General features: G+C 41.3%; 1 pseudogene; it reads left to right on the forward strand.

Annotated features, from left to right (window-relative positions):
• The first annotated feature begins 8,560 nt into the window (after nt 1-8,560).
• On the forward strand, nt 8,561-10,947 carry LOC143690392 (52 kDa repressor of the inhibitor of the protein kinase-like; annotated as a pseudogene).
• Nucleotides 10,948-11,257: the final 310 nt, after the last annotated feature.

The following is an 11,257-nucleotide window of genomic DNA, read 5'->3' on the forward strand; positions in this document are numbered from 1 at the left end:
CTGTATCATTGGGGATAAATGTACAACTACCCCCAACCATAACTCAAACATGTCCCTTTTTGACTAACATTATTTCTAGGGCCATCCATTGTCCCATGTCATTCAGGTAGCAGCATCCAGCTGTTCTGCTATTCCCTTAACTACATCCTTGGTGTAATCGATAAATCTTTGCTGATTAATCCAATTCATATTTTCATTGATGGTGACCCACCAGAATAAGGATGACTCAAATCCTGCAGCTAGTTGATTTCTAGCCTTAAACTCATCTGGGCTTTCCCTTGGTAGCCCTATACTGTCTAAATCTACTCAATCCTCCTCCTTTTCAAATGCTAGGGTGAATGGGATGACCAATTGGATCAGAGTACAGGTTCCCTTCCACATCTTAGGTAAAACTGATCAGAAGATGCCCTTTCCATAATACCACCACAGGTCTGCTTATATTGTGGTTAAGCTGGAGAAATTGCCAGTACTATCCTCAGTCACATCACATGCTGGAGTATGTGAGACCATGGTCCCAAGTTTCTGGAGCCTTTGGTCCCATCTAGCGAGACAGGCAGAGTGGTTTCCTGGACCGAGGTGAGAAACTGCTATGTCCTTGATGTTTTTGCCCCTGAATGGAGGGAAAAGAGAGGACAATATACTACAATTTTCACCAGGAGTAGTATTCTGAAAAAGGACTACCATGCACTTGAACATGTTCCTCCATACCCTTTGGAAAATGAATGACAAGAGCAGTGAGTTGACCTGCTGTGCAAGCATAAAAGTTGCTTTTATCTAAACTCTGGACTATATATTTGATTCATTCCACTCAGGCATTTATATCTTTGCACCTTGTCCAGAATTAGTTTGCTTCAATTCTTCTGTCCTGTCCATGCTGACAACTTTGGGATCATTCTGATTTAGGGAACTAACCATCTAGCTGAGTGTCTTTAGGTGCTACTGAAGGGCCAATTGAAAGGGGCATTGTTAGTGTTGGGGAGAGGATCTGCATCCTGAGCCTTCCCTGAGACTCCCCTCTAGTAATTTCCACGCACATTTCATATACTTGATCAGGAGAGGTACACCTGTTTGAGCCCAAAATGAATTTCCTACCATGAGTGGTGATATTGATTTTGTCTGCCTTTTTGATCATCATTAGTACAGGGTTGCACTGAAGATCTTGGTTGTCTGATGGGGAATTTCTTCATAAAAGGGTATTTTATCTTAGAGGTCCTGTCATATTTGTGAATCCCGATCACTGGCCATAGTACACCCCTTATATTGGGTAGTTCACCACACAAAAACTCAGGATTGGCAAGGCCCCTGTGACCAAGGGGAGTATTTGGGATCACTTACTGACTCTGGACACAGGTACACATTTTCCCAACTCAATTGCTGCTGACTCACCAAGTTACCAAGGCCCACCACCTGGCAAGCATCAAACTGCACAGTTCAGGACCCCAAACTCTTGGCTACACTTACCTCCAACTTGACAGGACATATTACAGCCTTAATTTGGAGCAGTATGACTAGTATAAATATTCTTATTTTTAAATTGGGCTTCAGACCCCGCATCTGTCCTTTGAACAGTGTCACTATTAATACTGTTAGGATAATATACGGACTACAAAACCCCAAATCTGCAAACCCCTTCTAATCTCTAACTATTGTCTTTTTAATGTAATTTTTAAAGGGTCCATAGTTGGAGTTATTTCCCAGGAATCAGACTTATCATCTGGCTCACATACTGGTCCTTTCACTTGGATATAGTGGGTCCAGCTTTTCACTGCCATCCAGATGGCTGTCTGAGTTGTCAACAGAACTTGATAGGGTCCTTCCCAGGTCTGTTGGGGTTTGGACTCTTTCCATGACTTGATGAGGACCCAACCATTGAGTTGGTGTTGATGGACAGCAAAGTCAATAGGGTGCAGTCTGGGCCAGCAAACCACAGTGCCTGAGGGATGACAGAGTAGAGGACAAAACCAGTACATAATTCTTAAGGAAGAGGTCCTTTGATTCTAAGCAAGGGAGATCTCTAGTTCTCTCAGAAAAAGGTAAGCCAAAGAGCATTTCATAAGTGGAGTTCCCTAATTCTTTCCTAGGGGCAGTTCTAATTCTTAGCAGAGCTATGGGAAGACACCTAGTCCAAGGCAACTTGGTTTCTAAGACCAGTTTAGATAGATGTTTCTTTAAGATATGACTCATTCTTTCCAAACTTCCTGAAGATGGAGGTTGCCAGGGTTTATGAAAATCCCACATAATACTTAAGCTTTGCATAACACTTCACAGTATACCATTATCAGAATCAATATTTTCTACAAACCCATAGCAGGGGATAATTTGTTCAAGGATAATCTTGGAAGTTCCTGATGCCATAGACAAAACTATAGGATATGCCTCCACTCACCCTGTTAGATGGTCTACAAGAACCAGAATATATTTTAGTCATCCTACTAGAGGTATCTTGGTGTAACCACTCAAATACTCTGAAATGGCCTAAGGTCTGGTTTCCTTCCCCTTTGTACCCATTACCTTAGAATCTTTTTATTGATCTTTTGACAAATTATGCATTGTTCACGGGTTTGTTTAGCTATGGTGTAGAGACATACACATCCAATATGTTTAAGAACAAGATCACACATGGCTTGTTCTCCCCAATGATTTCCCTGATGTAAGACTGTTGCTATCTCCCTCATTGCTTGTTTATTCAACAGCTGCCTGCCATCCTGGATGACTCATCTCCCCTGACTATCTGAGCTTGCTCCCAGTTGTTCCTGTTCCTTTACTTCCTTCTCAGAGAATACAGGGGCCTCAAATTCTCTGGGAATAGAGGGTATTAAGACCATGAATGTCAACAGGGAGCAAAGGTAAGCTTCCTTAGCCTTTTAATCTGCCAACCTTTTACCCTTTGTCTCAAAGGTATGGCCTTTCTGGTGTTCATTTATGTGCAATACTGATATTTCCCTTGGTAAGAGAAGATTAATTAATGCTTTTTTTATTAATTTTCCATGGACCAATTCCTTCCCCTTGCTATTAATTAATCCCCTTTCTTCAAGATTTTTCTAAAGGTGTGGGCCACCCCAAAGGCATACTTAGAGCCAGTGTAGACAGAACCATCTTTTTCTTCTAATAATTTGAGGGCTTGGTTTAATGCATGCAAATCACAAATTTGAGCTGACCAATCACTGGGCAATCGCCTAGCTTTCCTTACTTCACAATTTAGTCCATCCCCAACTGCATAATCATTGTGCTTTTTTCCCTCCAGGACCCTAGAAGACTGATCTATGAACAATTTTTCCCCTGAATGTAAGGGAAGATCCCTTAGGTCAGGCTGAACTCAGGTTTGATACTCAATTAAATCCAAACAGCCATGTTCAAGGGCTTCTGTCTGGCCAGGCCCTTTCCAAAGAAAAGAGGTGGGTTCAAGCTATTGTCTGTGGTCAAAACCAAGTCATCTTTCTCCATTAGGATTACCTCATACTTCAGGATTTGGAAATCGGTTAACCACCTCCTTGCCCTTTGGGATAAAATAGTCCTGACCATTAGGTTTGCTGATCACAAATGTCCCTCCACAGGTTATTTTCCTAGTTTCTTCTACTAGGAGAGCAGGTGCTATAACAACCTGAACACACCAAAGCCATCCTCTGGAGACAAGGTTCAAAAGTTTAGAAAGGAAGGTTATGGGTCTCCTTTGGCCGCCCCAGGTTTGGGTTAGTACCCCTAGTGCTGTTCCTTTATCTACTGTAACAAATAGATGGAAAGGCTTCTCAAGGGAGGGGAGAGCTGGAACAGGAGACTGTACCAGTGCCCATTTGAGCCCTTCTAAGTCTCCTGTTTCCCCCTCCTTCCATTCTAATTTGTCAGGCTCTTCCTTTAACAATTTTTGGTATAACCTTTTAGTTTGAGAGTCATAAGAATCTACCTACAACCTACAGTACCCCATAATCCTAAGAATTTCCTTAGCTCCCTCTTTCTCCAGGGAAGAGGCAATCCAATTATGGCCTGAATTCTCTCTGGATTTATTTTCCTTTTTCCTTCACTTACGGGATGTCCTAAGTATTTAACTTCCCTTTCCACAAACTGTAGTTTATTTTTTCATACCTTTAGTTCTTGGTTTCCTAAGAAGTTCAGCATATCCTTTGTAACCTGTTTTTCTTTACCCAATATTAACAAATCATCTACATACAATAAAAATGTAATTTCAGGTGGGATTGAAAACCTTTCAAATACTGTTTCTAGTTCCTACACAAAGAAATTGGGGGATTCTATGAAGCCCTGGCATAGGATTGTTCACCAATGTTGCTGCCTCCTTCCAGTGAAGGGATTTACCCATTCAAGAGCGAACAAGTCCCTACTCTCTGGGTCAAGGGCAGACCCAAAAGACATCCTTCAGATCTATTACACCAAACCACTGATGGTGGTGGGAATCCTACTAGGGAAATTGTAAGGGTTAGGGACCACAGGGTGTCTAACAAACAATTTGATTGATGGCTCTAAGGTCCTGTACCGTCCTCCAACTGCCATTTGTTTTCTGGATGGAAGAATGAGAGTATTGGAAGGAAACATATAGGTTTCCAAGAGCCCATCTCAAAGGAGACCTTCAGTGATGGTCTTAAGTCCCTCTCTTCCCTTCAATGGGATGGGATATGGTTTTTTTTTTTTTTGATAAACCATCTCTCTTTTCTTTATCACTTTAGTTTTGATAAGAGGGAACTTACAACACACCCCTTCTCATTTCCCTCCCTCACCCATACCTTTTCTTGGATTTTTTTTCTCATCTTCCTCTGTAAACAAGGCTAAGACAACTTCTAGTTGGCCATCCTTTGCCTCCAGGTCCAGTCCCATGGTACTACCAGGTCTCTACCCAACAAGTTACTCCTAGCTTCTGGAATGCATAGCAGGGGGCTTATAATTTGGTTCTATTCCCAATAGATATTAGTAGGTTTGAAAATGGAGACTTTAAATCCTTCCCCTTGCACTCCTGAAACTGTGAGGGAACTGCCAGATAATTCAATCCCCTTTGAGATGTGGTTCACAGAGGATTGAGCTGCCCCAGTGTCTACCAAATATGAAATTTCTCTCTGATATGGGCCCACCTTCAGATTTACCAAAGGCTTCCAGTGAGTTCTTGAAATAAGGAGCCTCTGACCTCCCTGATCCTTAAAATTCCTCAGGAGTATCACCTGAACTTCTTTCTTTAAACTTGGGCACTCCCATCTTAAATGACCAGGTTTTCCTACAGTGATAACACTCTGCTGCTGTGATAACAGGACTGCTGAGTCCTGTGCATCTGCCTGTCTCCTTCCTGCTTTATCTCTAATTTCTTCTTAACCATGTGGTCAGCCATGCTTATCATGACTTTAGCTTTCTGCTTCTTTCTTCTTCCCTTCTCACAAATACTTTCTGAAACTCTCTCAATAACTCTTCCAGTGGTTTATCCATCCACCCATTTATTTTCTGGATCTTTTTCTTAATGTCAGGCCAAGACCTCTTCATGTAGCTGATCTTTAGTATTCCTTGGGCCACAGGACTATCAGGGCCCATTCCTGAGTACTTCCTTGCATGGTCCCTCAACCTTCACAGGTAAGCAGTAGGAGTCTCATCTTTTTCTTGAGCCACCTCAAAGGCCTTATTAAAATTCTGAGATTTGGGTACAGACAATTTTATCACTTGTGTAATGAGTCTCTAAGATCCCTCATTTGTGCCCTTTCTTCCTGTCATTATTATCCCAATTGGGGTCTACATTAGGAAATTTATGCTCTGCTGCCATCACCCCTTGTCCAGATAGTTGCTGCCTCTCCCATTCTTCTATATCTGCCCTCCTCACCATTCCCCTTTCTTCTCCTATGAAGAGGATATCCAGAATAGACATAAGTTCAGACCAGGTATATAAGCTGGGCCCTAAAAATTGATTCAATTGTTTGGCTATCCCTGTTGTATCATCCATTAATGATTTCATTTATTTCTTTTTTTTTTATTAATTAATGGAAAAAAAGAAATTAACCCAACATTTAGAAATCATACCATTCTACATATGCAATCAGTAATTCTTAACATCATCACATAGATGCATGATCATCGTTTCTTAGTACATTTGCATTGGTTTAGAAGAACTAGCAATACAACTGAAAAAGATATAGAACGTTAATATAGAGAAAAAAATAAAAGTAATAATAGTAAGAACAAAACAAAACAAAACAAAAACTTATAGCTCGGATGCAGCTTCATTCAGTGTTTTAACATGATTACTTTACAATTAGGTATTATTGTGCTGTCCATTTTTGAGTTTTTGTATCTAGTCCTGTTGCACAGTCTATAGCCCATCAGCTCCAATTACCCATTATCTTACCCTATTTCTAACTCCTGCTGAACTCTGTTACCAATGACATATTCCAAGTTTAATCGACATTCGAGAATAAACTTGGAATATGTCATTTATTTCTTAAAGTTCCTTACTTCTGTACTCGTCAAGGGGACATTTACCTAACCAACTTCCCCTGATCCAGTAGGTACTTCTCTCAGAGGGTAAAGGGATACAACAAGTCCATGTTCTTTCATGCTTTTTTCCTCAGAAGCCCACAGAAATGGAAAGTCCCATATACCTTTCTTACACTGTTCCAACTCGTTCCTCAATGGTTGGTGGGTTGTCACAGGTGGAACAGTTGGCTTCAATTGCCCCTCCTGCTCCCTGGGGGAAGCATGGGTTAGTTCCATTGGGCCTTCAGGGTCCAGCAGTCCCTGGCCCAGGGGAAGAGTATAGTGGGAGGAAGGCTCAATAAAGTCTCCCAGGCTTTAGATTCTAAAGATGTAGACTCTGGCTCTGGGGTTTTGACCTTTACATGATGAAGAGGATTCTCCCTTCCCTTTAACAAACACATGGCATAATCAGACCCTTCTGTAGAGAAGGGCTTCTTATCATTCATAAAGCATGAGATTAGCACAAAGCCAATCCTCATCCGCCTCATATTTTGGCCAGAAGACATCGGGTGGTACAATGCTTTCTTTGGTCCAAATATAACAACAATATTTAACCATTTTCTTTTTGTCCTTCCACTTTGTCTGATCATTATTGGCCCAATGCTTTTTACATTGTCTTAGTAGACTATCTGAGGGACTCTACAGTTATCCCCTCCTTTTTTTTCCCCCTAGCTGGCTGACTGCCTCTATTCCCCATCTTGAGTCTTACCTGGGTTTCTTTCTCCCAGCATGTTTCACTTCTTCTGTTTCTAGTCCATTTTCCTTGTGGAAAAATGGGACCATGGATTGGGACTCAGCACTTGCTTTGCACAGTTCAGACGCACACACTCCACCTCAGACTCATCAGGATCCTTCCCTACTATTCTAGTTTGCCAGCTGCCAGAATGCAACACACCAGAGACAGATTGGCTTTTAATAAAAGGGGATTTATTTTGTTAGTTCTTCAGAAGAAAGGCAGCTAACTTTCCACTGAGGTTCTTTCTTATGTGGAAGGCACAGGATGGTCTCTGCTGGTCTTCTCTCCAGGCCCCTGGGTTCCAACAACTTTCCTCAGGGTGACTTCTTTCTGCATCTCCAAAGGCCTGGGCTGAGCTGCGAGTGCTGAGATGAGGAATGCCAAGCTGCTTAGGCTGTGCTACGTTGCACTCTCTCATTTCAGCACCAGCCAGTTAAGTCAAACATCACTCATTGTAGCAGACACACCTCCTAGCTGACTGCAGATGTAATTAGGAACAGATGAAGTTCACGTGCCATTGGCTTATGTCCGCAGCAACAAGACTGGGTATGCTCACCTGGCCAAGTTGACAACTGAATCTAACTAACACACCTACCATCAAGGTAATACTTAAGAGCCTTTTAGTCCATGCACAGAGTTGCCTGGTCACTGTGAGGCATCTTTTCCCTTTTCCTTTTTTCATACAAAATTGGCAGATCCAAGCATCCAGTTCCAGGTCTTTCTGGTCATCAGAATCAGGCACCCAATGGTGGAGTCTGAGACTGCTCAATTGGCAGGGTACACCTTCCCTTCATCCTCCCTGGAGGTCCTCCTCTAAAGCCCTGGATCCTGGATGAGCCCCTGAAGTTGTTTGAAAGAACGCTGTACTTGAAAGAGAACAAACGCTCATCCAATTGTGGAGAAGAAAAGAATTTATTCAGTCTTGCAAGAGCAGGTTCTTAGCTGAACATAAAGTAGTGGCTGATGTGCTGCATAACAGAATGCCACAAAAATTATACCTATGCCTAGCCCATAGACCTCTCCCCTTTTTCTCTGATGGCTGGATACTCCAGAGGTTATAGCCTATCTGGATAGACTAACTAATTCAAACTTCCTGCTGAAGATTCCCCCTTTTGATTGTGCTTTATATTTTAATGACCCTGACCATTAAAGATTTGGTGCCAATTGTAGGCTTGCATCACAGGCCCTCCCCTTTCCCTGTCTGTTGTATCTTGTATGAAAGCTAAACTTTACATGAAAAAATCAGTGGTATTAGCCTCACTGGCCCTGCCTATCCCATCAACCAGCAAACCTGGCTCCCCCCACCCCAGGCCCCCATGGGCTGGCCTGCTGTCCTCAGCAGGCTAGCTGGCTGGAGAGAGGATGACAATGCTGAAATTTTGTGCTGCTCCCAACTGCATGCAGAAGAACAGTTAGTCTAACCTGGCCTTCCTCAGGTTCCTGCAGGACCCAACCAGATACCAAAGTGGGTGAAGAATTGTAGGAGAGCAGACTTGGAAGATAAAACACCTGATCAGCACGTTATCAGTTATGTCCCAAACACTTTGAGACCTCTATAATCTGGAGAACTATACATTTTGCAGGGCATCATAAAACTAAAGAATGATTGGGTTATTTTATTTCTCAAAGTTAATTGAAGCAGGTACTTGTGAAGTCATTGAGAGAGTCTTTATATACAGTTTTTTTGAGGTAATATATACCAACAATATTTGATCTTACCAGTCAGTTGAACAATCTACATGGTAGAAACAGAAAACAAATAAAAGAATTGAGCAATGATGAAATCAGGACACTGAAACAGAAATAAAAATTCATAAAACTTCTGAGCAGGAACAAAAACATAAAGAAAAAAACAACATAATGCTCAGTACCCAAAAGCAGAAGAAGGGGGTAAAGAGCAGAATGAAGATCTTTTACCTTTAACCCTTGAAGAGAAGGAAAACAAATAAAACCTAAAATTTTTATTGGAAATTTTGATTCTTATGGGAGAACAAAATATACCTCTGGATGGACATGAGGCTGACGAACTCCCTGAAATTCTCTTTACTCCTGATAACTTTCATGCACTGTTGTGGTGCCCAGTAAGTTCCAGTGAAGAGGTTCTGAAAAAGTGATTTGAGACCACAGCAGTTAACACATTATTCTGTTTGAAAACACAGCAGAGACAAACATGTGAGAGCTGCATTCATTAAGAAACTCTCAGAGAAGTGAGGGACTCACTTTTTTTCTGCTATCACTAATGATGTGGTGAATATAGTAGGGGAAGAGCACCTGTCCATGTTAGTGAGGTTTGTGGATGAATCCCATAACCTGAGAAAGGAATCTGCAGGCTTCCTGTCTCATGAAGTTGATGCAGAAATTTTGTCTCTGAAATTTCACACTACAATAACTGAGAAGTGGGGACTAAAATGGAATAGTCATCACAGGCTTACATTGTGTCCAGTGGATTTTCCTCCAAAATGAAACTTGTTGCTTCTAGACCTCTAGAGAAATATCCCTAAGCTGTCTACATGCTCTACTCTTCCTGTGCCTTAAACATATGATTAACAAAATCAGTGCCTGTTAAAGGAGTATCTGTTACATACAGATTGAGGGAGTTTTTTTTTTTTTCATCGATCACCACAACTACTTTCAGAACTTGATAATGTAATTTCAGTCCTTATCTTTTCAGAGCAATGAAGGGGAAATGAACTGAAGGAAATTTGCTACACTAATCATGCCTGCCTTTTGAAATCTTAGGCATGATGCTTTTGAAATCTTAGTGGAAATACTGCAAACACTTGTGTTATGTTTAGATGACATAAATAGTGTTGCAAATATTAGATGTAATAATTGTATAGCTGACTGAGCATTTGTACTCTAGTACAGTAACATTTTAATTTAACCATTACCATTGTTGCTCTTAGGAATGTCCTGTCTTTTACAAGAGGCTTTGGGAAAAATCTCCAGGGGCAAATCTCTGATGTCTTTGCAGACAACAACTTGACTGCAGTGCTGCACTCAGTAAATGAAGTGATGAAAAATGTTGAAATTCATCATGAATTTTGTTGAGGAAGTGACAAATTTGGCAACCAAACTTTGATGTTCACTTGAATCTCTCTGGCAAATTCCACAAAGCTCAGCAAGGCAACCTGGGATCTCAATTAACCTCTGAGAGTTACTATAAAGAAACTCCAAGTCCAACAGTGAAGCACATTATTCAGGAACTTAAAGGAATATTATCAGAACAGCCACTCAAAGGCTTTAAGTGCTTATTTCTGGTACCTTCTATCATGGGACTGCTCAAATTCAACACTTTGGAGGAACACCATGTTGGCATGTACAGAAGAGACTTACCCAATCCTGACATACTTTCAGCCAAGATTCATTGTTGGAGGATCAAGTGGAAACAAAGGGAAAGATAAAGAGCTTCCATCCACCATTTACAAAGCCCTCCATCTGCCTGATGTAGAGTTTTCTCCTAATGTTTATGCTTTGTTGAAGGTCTTATGTTTTCTTACAGTGATGAAGGTTGAGAATGAATGCTATGAAAATGGGCAAAAGCATCTCAAAGCATATGAGGAATGCGTTGACAGACTGAAGGCCAAGTAACTTGGTTTTGCTTAACATAAATTTTGATATAAAACATGATCTGGATTTAATGTTGGATACATATCAAACTCTATACAACTAAATTAGAGCTCCCTACAGGTAATTTGAAACCAGTGAAGGAGGAAGAGTTCCAAGATGGCTGCTTAGTGAGGTGTGGAATTTAGTTTGTCCTCCAGAGCAGCTAGTAAATAGTAAGGAATAGTACAGAACAACTGCTGGAGCCACATCAGAGACTGAACGCACAACATACACCAGGCTGCACCAGACAGAACAGCTGTAACCCTACACAGAACTATAAGTTCCCAGCACCCTTCCCCCACAGGCTGGTTCCCCAAAGGGAAAGGAAATCTCCAATTGTGGAATTAATTAACAAATTCTGACTACTGAAAATAGGACCCCTGTTCATATAAAACTTGAATAAGAACTAAAGGTACTAGGAGGTTTTTCCCTGACACGGAGTTGTCAGAGGGGTCA

Source organism: Tamandua tetradactyla, chromosome 7 (genome assembly GCF_023851605.1).
Source record: "Tamandua tetradactyla isolate mTamTet1 chromosome 7, mTamTet1.pri, whole genome shotgun sequence".
NCBI classification, from domain to species: domain Eukaryota; kingdom Metazoa; phylum Chordata; class Mammalia; order Pilosa; family Myrmecophagidae; genus Tamandua; species Tamandua tetradactyla.